At 40.4% G+C, this 12,324-nt stretch overlaps 1 protein-coding gene across 1 annotated transcript in view; it reads right to left on the bottom strand.

Moving 5' to 3' along the window:
- Nucleotides 1-12,118, bottom strand: part of LOC117816895 (caM kinase-like vesicle-associated protein) — a 50,458-nt gene extending 38,340 nt beyond the window's left edge. The window contains exon 1 of the mRNA XM_034689280.1: nt 11,366-12,118. The gene's annotated coding sequence lies outside the window, so the exon portion shown is untranslated. The remainder of the gene's footprint in view (nt 1-11,365) is intronic.
- Nucleotides 12,119-12,324: the final 206 nt, after the last annotated feature.

Raw genomic sequence — 12,324 nt, 5'->3', positions numbered from 1 at the left:
TTTAAAGGTACTTCAAATGAAATGAGTTTCCTTGATATAACAACATAATTGATGACTCAACACACAGGAGGCACCCTGGAGGAATGGATTTTTAAGAGGTCGGCATTACTTTGATATCTCAAATGCTGTTTTCAAGCTCAATAATTAAACATGATGAATCTACACAGATACTTGATGTTCCATATGCAAACCATATACTGTATAACTCATTTTCATCTGAATCTGTTTTAACCAGAGTGATTGCTATAATGATGTGTCCATATTGGAGCCTTTTAACCCTTAAAGACCTCGACCATATCAATGGAAAGCTGAGAATGTCCACTGTAACTGAGTTTCTAAAGCTTGGTGATAGGATAAGCAGTTCAAAAGTTATCAAATATTTAAGAACAAGTAGCCACCAGCGGCTGTCTAGTTCTTTAAGGGTTAACCCGAAGCCAGTGTCATCCTTATGACGATATTGTCTGACCATCACGGAGGCTGAGTGGTAAAAACAGTTGGTTCCAAGTTGGAAGGTTGGTGGTTCGATTTCAGCTTCTGCAGCATCCTACGGCCAGATACTGAACCCTAATCTGCTCCTGATGACATGGGCAACACTGCGTGTACGGGAAAGAATAGATTTTGTTTATACTTGGTGGTTGAATGAGTGAATATGATGAGTAGACCTACTGTAAATGCACTTTGAGCTATCAGAAAAACTAGAAAGGTGCTATATAAGGTGCGACATGTCCATTTACAGATTATCCAGGCATAAACTGTGACTGTAGAGGCACAAGGCCATCATTAACTGATGATGCATTAAACCTAACACTGCATGGAAGCAAACAAGTGTCCACAGACCATATAAGTGTGCTGGGATAACTAATAGAACTGTAACAGCGAGAGCCCAAGTGGATGGTTCTCTGATCCATGCTTGGCCTTGTAGAAGTGATTGTGGGTGAAAGACCAGACTCACTGCTCAAAAAAAGCCTATTTTCCACCACAAAGCACGACTCATGCTTCTTTTCTTCCCACGTGAATAAAAAAAGCACATCTCTAAAGCCCTCTGCCAGTCAATGGTAGCAGTCAGTACCAAATATTCTTTCTTCTGTTTATTCTTGCCTCGTCTAGGCAGTGGAACACTTCATGTGCCACTTGGTGTGCTGGTGTGCTCAGTGGGGAGATAGAAAGAGAGGTTGACGTACCATGATGAGAGAACGAGCCAGGGGGAGTGGCGTGGAGCCAGGTGACTCAGAACATGTGACAGGGGTCAGCTCAGTGGGAGGTAGTGAGATGAATGACTGAGGTGTGAATCTCAGTTGCTAATGGAGGCATCCACCTCCACCAAGCTCTTCTCCTGAGGTATGTGATTAGCTCATCTCCGACCATGTTGTCAGCTACATGTGTTTGCCTTTGAGCCTGTGTTCAAATCCTCCTCTGTGTACATGCAAGCTGAATAGTGTCTGAATTTAAAAACAAATGTACAGGTATTGTGATGAGGCAAACTCTTTGTGTGACTTGATTAACTGATGAAGTGTATGGAACACAAGAAACACAGCTAGAGGGAACCTTTAACAAGGTAAATGGTTTATTTCAGCTTTTGACACACTGTATTGATGTAAGGGAGCCTAGTGATGTTGCTTTATGTAAAATCTGAAATGCTTCCTCTTCACACTTCAGCGGCTAATCTGACCATTCTCTGCGCCTGTTGTCCGTTGCCTTGGTTACAAAGTCCTTCAGTGTGGCATCATAGTACAGTACCGCTTCAGCTCAATGCAGAGAAATGCATCATTTGCTTTGGAGGAGGGTTTAGGCTGTGTGCTGCAGACTGCTAAATTTAGAGGATTTGTTTTCATGTTATGTTTTGAAGGATTTGTTTATTTCTTCAAATAGCCATATGGGATAAACCTTATTTCCTTACCACATGAATCATTACTACTATTGTGTCTTTCACACACGGAGAGTACCATCAGGTTGTTTTTTTATGGATCTGCTCATTAATGTTTATAATTTTTTCCTTCAGCACAGTATCTCATCTCATTCAATGAGATGTTGATGCATCTCATGTAAGCAAACCTGAATTTGAATGCATTTAAAATGAAAAATAGATATTCATCATCATCATCATCTTTATTTACACAGAGAGGATGTGCAGGGGTCTCATGTATCTCTTCAGCTTCCTTTGACTGGGGATGCAAAAGTCTACACAGTTTCAGTGATATCTCAAGGCCATAATGATAGTCTCCACTTACCTTGAAGTCTCAGTGGTCTTCACTCTAAATCCCTCTAACAACATTTTATAAAAAGAGCAACGTGAAGCCATGCCAAAAAGATGGCTCACAGAGATGATTCCACAGAATACTATCACCTAAATCTGCAGCTCCTCTCGGCTTTATGGAGTTTTTTAGCAAGTTTCAGTGTTTTGTTTATCCATCCGGCCCACAACATTTCTCAAGTGGTTCACACTTTATGTTCTCAAAACACTGTTTTTCAGCCTCAGCAGGAAACTGTTTCAGAGAAAAGCACTAAAAGCCCCACTTTACACTATCTGTTTAGCAAGCCACAGAAGACTGACATTCTTAGCAACAGGCGCATTCAAGCAGATGGGGCATGTGCCCCACCAGATTTTTTTTATTTGACATTAGTTTTATACCTTAGATTTATTTTAGTACCACCATTTTTATGAGGATCCTAATTTCTAGTATCATTTCAATTCAAAGTAAGTCCTCTACTTGTGCGTGACATCCAAATCTCAAAAAAGCATCCACCCCTCTCCTTGTAGTTGGTTGCATCTGAAAGACGCCTCATGAGATTGAGACACAGACACACTGATACTCAAGAGACAGGTAGCTGTGTGTCACTTGTTGATGAAGAGTTTATTAAAGAATCAGCCTTTTTTATTTTAGGTTAAGATACTTCTGCACTGGTTAAAGATTTTGTCCACCATGTCTGTGTCTGGTTGACTCCCATTAGCAAACCGGCGACTCTTACTCGGGGAATCCACAGGATGCGTGTGCGCCGCGTTACGGCTGCGACACGGCTCTGCTCCGTCCCGGGGCTTTCGCCCTGGTCCATAGGATGCGTGTTTGGAGCGGCGCGCACTCCGGAGCAGGAAACTCAAGATCCCTCGAGAACTCCAAAACGCGCGAGAACAACACAGTATAAACTTTTCCTCGTCCATGGTGTCGGATATCTTTTGAGACTGACGTCTGGCCCGATGCCACAGGTTATGACGTAATGTTGAAGAAGTGGTGAAATTTACGATCTTGTGTTTGCACATGGTGTTTATTTTGAAAGTGAGCGGATGTTGCATACGATCCTCGTGCCTGACTTCCGGGATAGTTCGATCATTTCTGTGTCGATTGACGCGTGCTGGGCGCGGGGAGCGGCGAAAATAGACTCCCCGCGTATCTCTGGCAGAGCGGCGCGGCGGAACGCTCCAGAGACGGAGCTGAGACGCGCCGCAGCGCGCCCTGTGGACTCTAGAGCATTGACTTGAATGGGAACCTATTTGCTGCGACGTGCGCGGCGCAGCCGTAACGTAACGTGACGCATCCTGTGGATCTTGGGCTTTAGAGGCTTACATTTTCTAACTCCTTCAACTTGTCTCTTTAGAGCTGAAGAAGCCTTTTGGAGGTGAGGTGAAACATCTTCAAGATTTTTTTACCAAGTCCAGTTGCCTTTTTGGATCAAGCTTGGGATTTTATCCATCCTTCATTCTAGTGGTTTAGTCCTGTTCTCGCTAGCTAACGTAAGTTGTGACATGTTATAACCCAGTATCTTGTTAAATGTTTATAAGGATAGTTTAGAGCTGGGTGAATCATATGGCAGTGAATATGCTGACAGTTGATAGTCTCACAGTATCATAGGTTAAGTGAGCCATACACTGAACTACAGTAATTTCAGGTTGAGATGCAGAGGAAAAACAGTAGAAAGCACCAGAGGCTGATAACGCAAGAGGTATGTTACTTGTAATGCGATAAAATTTGGCTGCAGGTAATAGACGTGATTTGAGTAATGAGATAAAATACTTTATAACGTAAAGGAATGAAGTTAAGAGATTTAGATTAATATTACAAGCATTTCAAACTTTATTAAAATAATACTACAACTATAATGGTATTGACATCATTATATGGCATAACCATAACATCTCCCATTATGTAAATAGCTAACAGAATCATACATTTGGATTGCACGACGTCCCTGCTTAGCTACTAGCTGTTGAGCATTTGGCAGCTAAATGGTCGTACATTCCCCTCAGGAATTGGCAGAGACTAAAAACAGAGCTAAAAGAGAATCAGTGTTGGACATCCATTCATAGGTGGCCAAACAAACGACTTACGATAAAAGCTTGAAGAATGATTACTGTATGCATTCAAGTTTACCTAATCAACTAAAAGAGGGAACCATTTTCATTTAGCTGTTTGCACTCCACTCAAAAGGCCAAAATAGTCTGTTGATGTAGGTTTAATGCTCTTGACTACTGACAGATCAAGATAAATGCTTTTTGTTTTCCATTCAGAACAATAATGACTCTATTCAATGATTAGTTTTGGATTGCAAATAACCCATCTGTGTTATTCTATATACATTGAGTAATAAAGCCAGCTAGACAAGGATGATTAATTTGAGCTGCTCTGGGGCAAAAGCACATCCTTTTGCTCTTTTTTGTGACTCAGAGCCTTTAACATTCTGCTTTAACTGCATACAGTCTGTTGCAGAGTTGCCTGCCTGATTAACAAGCCCCTTCCCCCTGTCCGCCCCCTCTTCCTGTTTTGCCAGAAGCCAAAGCTGCACTGTTGCACCTTTCGGAACTGCAAACTGACAGAACTGAGTTTGCCATTAAGCTTAAATCCAGCTCAAAAACATTACACTTAGAGATTATGAAGTCTGAATACCCTTTAATGTGCTTCAACATGTCTAAAAAATAGCTTTGGTAAATAACTACAGGCCAACAGCAGAGCATCATTAAGTCCTGATTCCAGGGTCAACTCAAAGCACATCTGGACAGGCGTCAACACAGTGACAAACCACCAGAGCATGAGAGAGCAGCATCGATTGTAGTCAAGCAACTGCCAGTTGTCTTCAGGCTTTCTCATGCTTATTTAATTAAAATAGATTTCCAATGTCCTTCACCTGTGTAATGTGCTTTAGAGACTAGTACAGCATGGAGTGGAACAATATTTACTGGATAGAGAATTGAATAACAAGTCTGAAATATGAAATATGGCAGACAGAGACTGGAAGCTTTGACTATAATATTTTCCTCAGAAAATGATCTCATCCTCTATAAAACAGTAGAACGGGTGTTTACTGCATGGATTTTGGTTGGTTTCAATAGAAATTCCACAACATTTCATCAGTTCTATTCTGCATAGAGCTGAACCTCGCTGCAGATTTCAGCTGATGCATAAAATGTCACCTGAGAAATTACCTTGCCCACAGAAATATCATGGAAAATGTCATCTATGTCTTCAGGACACAGTCAGCAAACACCAGAAGACAATAAAAACACCTTTCATCATCCATCCCCACCTTTTGTGCTTCAACCCCTTATTACCTCCTTTCCTGTTGTGAATGAGAAAATGACAGAGCACAGAACAAGGGTGACATCCTAAGTGGTGATGACAGCACTGCTCCACATAGGAGGCCCACTAGCGCTTAAGCACAGTGGAGAGGAGAGAATGTGCCAGATCAAGAGACTGCGGTAATGCCAATGTATGCCTTTGCAGAAGCAACCTGCAGGTAGAAAGGTAAAATGTCTGCAGTGGCAGCATGAATCAATGTTGAGGTGAAATATTAATCATCCATTTAAATTCCCCTTCAAAGTTTCTATTTGTAATTGTAAGGCAGGAAGGCTCTTTGGTTCTTTGCATGGTGCCACAATAACACTTTTACTAAAGATGCGGTTTGATGGCAGTTTTTCAGGTGGCCTTCCCTGTCTTAATGAGTGGTTATTGACAACAATGACAAAAACTGCCCTCCGTTTTTTCTTCTTCATAAGTTCAAGCACCCGACTAGCAGTACGACGTGTCATTAAAGCTGAACTACTGTCACATGCCCCTCTGATGCAACCCATAATAACTAATGACAGAGGCAGTGTCAGCAACTTGTCCCTGGATTCCTGCCACAAACAGAAACCAGCCTAGACAAAATATTCTGGGTAGGAGACCGATAAATCACAGCTTGCTCTTCAGTTGAATTTATTCTCTGATGTCACCTTTTCACACACACCTTTCTCACCAACAATGAAAGGCAAAACAAATGTAAGTCTGCAACGAATGAACCAGATGCTATCATAATAGGAATGATAGCTCATCTTAAAAAAATCAAAAACAATAACTGGCCATGAAGTACTTGACATTAAACATTTGTTGTTATGCCTCACTTCAAAAGGTAAAAAATATATATTCATGAAAATCATGACATGACATCTTGCCTTAGGTGACTAAAGAAAGTGTTTGTGTAGGGGCGAGAATATTTTGGGTCAAGTCAGCTAAAATCAGACTCCTCCTTACCGGCCCATTCCTCATCTTTGCTTCAAGACCGCGGCCTTCGGCTGCCTAAAACACTGCTAGCACAATGCATTCAGTTAGAGACCCAACTGTTTGTGATGAGTGGCTTCATTGTGGGCACTGAAGAAAACTGACTTTAACATGGAGAAGAATGTATTCATAAAAATGATTTTCTGCTTGGGCTGAATCACTTGGAGCTGCTCATCTTTTAAACATCCTGATCAAATCAAAAGGACTTCAAAAGACACTGTAGCTCCTCTAGACTCATTTGTTCTTTGATTTTATGAAAGATTGTGTTTTGTCAGTTGAAATTACTCTCGTTGAACATTTTGTAAAGACTTGAACAGTCTCTAAATGAATTGTAGTAGTTGACGGCATAACAACTTTCTAAAAGCATTTTCCGTGTTTCTAGTCTATATTGACGCAAAAAGGTTGCTACTGACTGTTACACATTTGCCACTCTCGGGAGCCCTGAGCTGCCATGGTGACATTAATAGTTTTATGACATCATGTACATTTCCTCAATTGGCAGACCAAGACGCTTTGAACAGGCCTCTTTTTGACTCTCCACCAACGGGGGAAAAAATCTCATTCAATTGAAAGTCTTTTTTTATGAATGACAAGACATTAAGTAGTAAAAACAAATATTATTGCAAAGGGTTATGAAATTATTACTTTATCTTGGCAGCAATTAATCAAGACAATGGGATCAACATGGGACAATATGCTTCTTTTATGCAATTTTTTTTCTATTATTTTTGCAGCAGTCCAAGACAAAGGCAAATACTATCCAGAAGGTTCTCCAGAGTAACCTTAACGGTGCATGCTCACAAAATATGATGAAAGCATAATATGGCAAACTTAAATCCAACAAGTAACAACAGATGGGATTATTGGCCTGAATGTAAGATTATTTAGTAATACAAACACAATGCAGTGTCCAACTTTACACTTTTTTTAAGCAGCTCAACACAAAATGCTGGACCTCCTTCATCACAACAGTGGAAACATTGTACAATGAATGCATTGTTTAGTTAATTTTCCCATCACTTAAAGATCTTTCCCTGGATCCTTTACACTTACTTATAATCTCTCACACGTAAATGTGTCTAATCTCACATGGGGGGAAATAAATGCAACGCTGGATAGTTTGCAACAGGGATGGATAACTTTGGCAAGGAAGAAGAGGGCTCTCTGCATCAGTGCTTGACTTCAGGTGCACAACGTTACTGGTGCATCACTACCTGATTTCCTAAACTACAGGACAAGCTGAGGGTCATTATCTCAGTGAAGGTGCATGGGTTAATTGTGCATCAAAAAAAGGAAAAGGGGAGTCGAATGGAATTTGCCTTAAGCCGTTATTACATTAACTTAAACATTCCTATTATCAATCTTAACGATTCAAGAAAAATAGCTGCAGTTAGGTGTGTTTGCAGGTGAAAGCTGAACTGAACGAGGGTTTGATGTCGAAGCAAAGATTTACTGACACCCACAGATTTCTAGGTAACCAACAAAGAGTGAGGCTCAACGTGCCTGGATGAGCTTCTATAACAAAGGATGTTGATATTTAGCCAGTAATGTTTAAATCCACTGTATTCATTTTTAATGCATCCATCAGCTCTGTCACAAACACGAGCAACTTATCTTTAATATTCAGATTAGCAGCTTAATGTCAGCTGCTGCGTGGCACAACTGCTTACTGGCTGCTACAGGTATCACTGCAGGATTTATGCACCGTTGTATGCTCCTGGTTTTTACTCACTTCTCACGGCAGGGTATTGATCCACGCACAGGTAAAAAAATAACCCTTGTGTTGCTGCAGTTATTCTCTGACTTCATGGCGTCTCCTAATCTTTCATGGCTACTTGAGTCATGTGAGGACAGTGTTGGCCTGATGGGTGGCCAGCACCAGTAAAACTGTAGAGGCACCAGTGAAGCCCATTGACCAGAATATTCCTGAATTAGAAAAAATGATGGCAGTATTTAACACTGAACAAAATGTCTATATAAAACCTCATGCCAGTTTAAAATATGTGTGTTACACTGCTAAAAGATGTTATTCAAAACATTTAAAAATGTGCATGACATCACATTTTTACATCAGAATACATCTGTGGGGGTTTTTCGATGTGTTTTCTAATGAGCACGAATGTATCATGTCATTTAATTTCTGCTATGTTTTGGTTATTTATTGGATCTGAAACAGTTCAAATAAAAACTGTCTTTACGGTAGAAAAATAAGAATAAGGTTGAGCTCATATGTGGGTTATGTAAAGTCAATACAACAGTCAGCCTCTGCAGTGGCTGAGTATCCACACGCTTTTGATTCTACTCTTCAAAGCAGGAGGCTACACTCACAGTCCACACACTGTAGCTCTCATAAAAAGAGCCAGTTCAGTCTTATTACTTCAGATCCAACCATTCCACTCCCTGACTTAAGCTATTAAACTGAGATCCCTCAACTATAGGCCTTCTATTCTTATTTTCTCACACTGGGGACAATATAACAAAACACTATTCATGGAACACCTCCAGCAATAATGCAATCCAATAATGACAGCAGCAGTGTCCCCTCCTTCTGACACTCCTTGTGCTTTATTGTCAAATTGTGTACTTAGGAGAAATGTCCACGCTCTCAAGAGGTTCACAAATAGAAGAAGGACAAACAAATGCACACATGGATAAACAAAAACTTGTTTTTTTAATGAAATATTTCTGCATTCACATGTCCATGTGTGAATTTTCAACAATGAAAGGTAGATGATAATAGATGATCTCTGTGACCCACCACATATCCTTCCTGCAGTACAGACTAATTAATGCTCCAGTAATACTGCTACGAGTGTGTTTTGCATTAGTAGAATCAGTACGGTTCACACCTTGACTAAGAACACACATAGTGAAAGAGTTTTGTCATAAAGCTCTCACACAGGGGTATTAGAGGCACAGGACTTTCAAAGGTCTCATAAAATTTCTAATGAGCTGAAAAAACCACGTGCATGGAGGAGACAGAGGATACTTACACATTACAATATGTACTGTACTGTACAAAGAGAACCACAGGACTCATAAAAGCAGACGGTAATAAAAACTCTATATTACTCTATATTAGAATTATTGGGTGTTTCAAGAAGGCATAGATCTAAATGAGCAGACTTCCAGAAATTGATCCCACAGCTATTTATACAAGACAACCTACACCACTGTCTTCAGAGTATTGATTTCCATTAATACACAGCACTATTGCCCTAATTACTTCACCAGTTTCTACATCTGAAGTTGCATTTTTCAAAGAAATCCTTACATTTCCACATTTCTCTTGTGCCAGCAGCTCACAGAATCAGGAGTGGATGCAACACAAAGTTGTAGCAGCTCTCCCATGAGATCTAATTGTGAGCAAATTATGAGCCTGTGTAGTAATCTGCAGTGCTCTCCTGTAGATGCTGCTTCCACTAGCCCACCAGGAGTCCACCACAGGTCTAGACCTCCTCTGGTACAAAGAAAATCATTACATAGAGCTCACTGTGACCCTGTGCACATCCCACATCTTAAAGAACCTTTACGATACGACAGGTAGATGTGCAGCTTTAAACCTGCAGTAAAAAAAATGCCCAAATAGGGGGTTTTATTTCTTGGGATCTGAGTACGCAACTCATCTTGATTGCTGTGCTGCCAAAGGCATATACCTAAATCTATATTTAAGTAACAGCTCAATAATAATGAATGTCAAAAGGCAGACTGAGACTTGATTATTCTGAGTCTTATTAAATACTTGAACTAAATGTCAGAGTGCCTGCTCTTTCATGTTCCTCTGAGGCAGGGAGCATGCAAGAGTTCAGAGAGATTAGTGTCACTTTGTCTCACGCTGTGACAGTAAAAAGCATCATCACTGCATGATGTTAGCAGGAGTTAGCACTGATGTTGTTGAACATTTGCTAAATGGAAAACACTTTGTGGTATTCACACAAGCTAATTAATTTTCAGTTTCACAAAGCTCATCGGTGCATGTGTTTTATAGAACAAGTGATTTGCATTAGTTGATGAATACCTACAAAATGTCACAAAGTATGTGGCATAGTGATATGTGTAGACTATCACACCCATGACTAGATATCTGGTAATTGTTTAAAGACTTTGTTTTTTAATTCATCCACTGCAGAGCCATGATAAGAATGCATTTGGTTGCCCTGTTTTAAGCCATCTTTAACCCAGGCCACTTCTCACAAGAGATGAAAAACTGCTGCAGACAATGTCAGAGAGCATTACTGACCTCTGACATGGAAGTGTCTGTATGGTTTTACACATTAAAGTTTGCCTGCAGAGGGATCAACAGAAGTCACTGAGCCAGTGAAGACTCAGTGCTGCTCCAGGTCTAGAAATAAACAGCTAAAAGATTCTATTACCGTCGGGATTCAGGATCATTGGAAGGACTGACGTTTCTTTTCATTCATAATACACACCCACACTAATGCTGCAACCGTAAAGTTTATTTTGCAGTTTGAAATAAACATTTTATCATTTGTATATACTCTCAATATTCTCTTGTGGATAACTTATGATCTGCTTTAGAATATTTTTTACAGTCTGAAGAGAATGAAATTCTGAATGTTTTAGTGAAAAGCGTGAGATCTAATGACGGGTTAATTGACGCCAGCGCGCTATCTCACAAGTCTATTGTTCTTCGTTGTGATAAGTATTATGTAACACATTTAAATTAGAATTAATGCAATAAAAATGACTACTATATCGATAAAGGAGAGACAATGTTTAATATCATTCATTTATGGCTTTTTCTCTGCGCAGACTGCTCTGAGTTCATTGAATCCGAAATGTGAACGGCTCACGTTATTCAGAAAAGCATCACAACTTACCTTGACACCAAATTTCGCCTCTAAACCGTAGGATCCAGTTCCTGACAAAGTCGCGCGTGTCCTCGGAGAACCCCTTTCTCCCTGTACTCTAAACTATTCTATGAAGTTTAGAAGAATGAAAGTACTTGTGCATAGAATTATTGCGCTCCTGCAGCCTGTAGTTCTGTACCATCTGTTGTGCCTGTGCGCGTCGAGCTCCAAGCGCTGAGGAGGAGAGGAGAGGAGGAGAGGAGGAGGAGGGATAAGTGTGCAGAGCGCACAGCGGATAGGAGGGCGCACTCGGGAGGAGCGGGGTCAGAGGCAATCTGAGCAAACTCAAACCCTTAACCTATTAAACATAAAGCCTATGTCAGAGTAAGACTAACTGAATCAGCACGAGGCGTGCATAATGTGGGCTCACTGATATGCAAGTCACTTATACCTGGCAGCGCTTACTTTACCTTTTCCCTCCACTTGAAGCTATGCAGTAAACACACCTCATTGTCGTCTTTTGGACAATTTGAATGATGCACACTAAAGTTCTTCACTGTTAAGAAAAAGTTAAAGAGGCTATAACAAGCAAATTGTGCTAATAACATTTAAGTTTGCTCAACAACATAATCGTTCTCCATTTTCACCAGTTTAATATTAGTCTGCCAAAGAGACCTCACTCCACTGCAGACTGAGACAGTAAATACTACATGGTTTGACGCCAGCAGTAGAGAAGAAGACGAAGAAGAACAAGAACAAGAACAAGAACAAGAACAAGAAACAGTTCACACAAACAGAAATGAATGAAGCAATAGGAAAAGAAGCATGAGTGGGGGAAAGTGAAGGAAAAGAGAATTACTTGATGTCTTTATTTGGACAAAAATGTGATGTTGCTAACAGGTAAGCAGGACCAGACTGCTGCTTCAATAAAGGCTGCACTCACAAAGATCAATGTGTAGAATTGTATAAGGCATTTTTTAAAAGTCTTT

This window comes from Notolabrus celidotus, chromosome 1 (assembly GCF_009762535.1).
Source record: "Notolabrus celidotus isolate fNotCel1 chromosome 1, fNotCel1.pri, whole genome shotgun sequence".
In the NCBI taxonomy this organism is placed as follows: Eukaryota; Metazoa; Chordata; class Actinopteri; order Labriformes; family Labridae; genus Notolabrus; species Notolabrus celidotus.
This window is presented reverse-complemented; position numbering and strand designations above follow the sequence as displayed.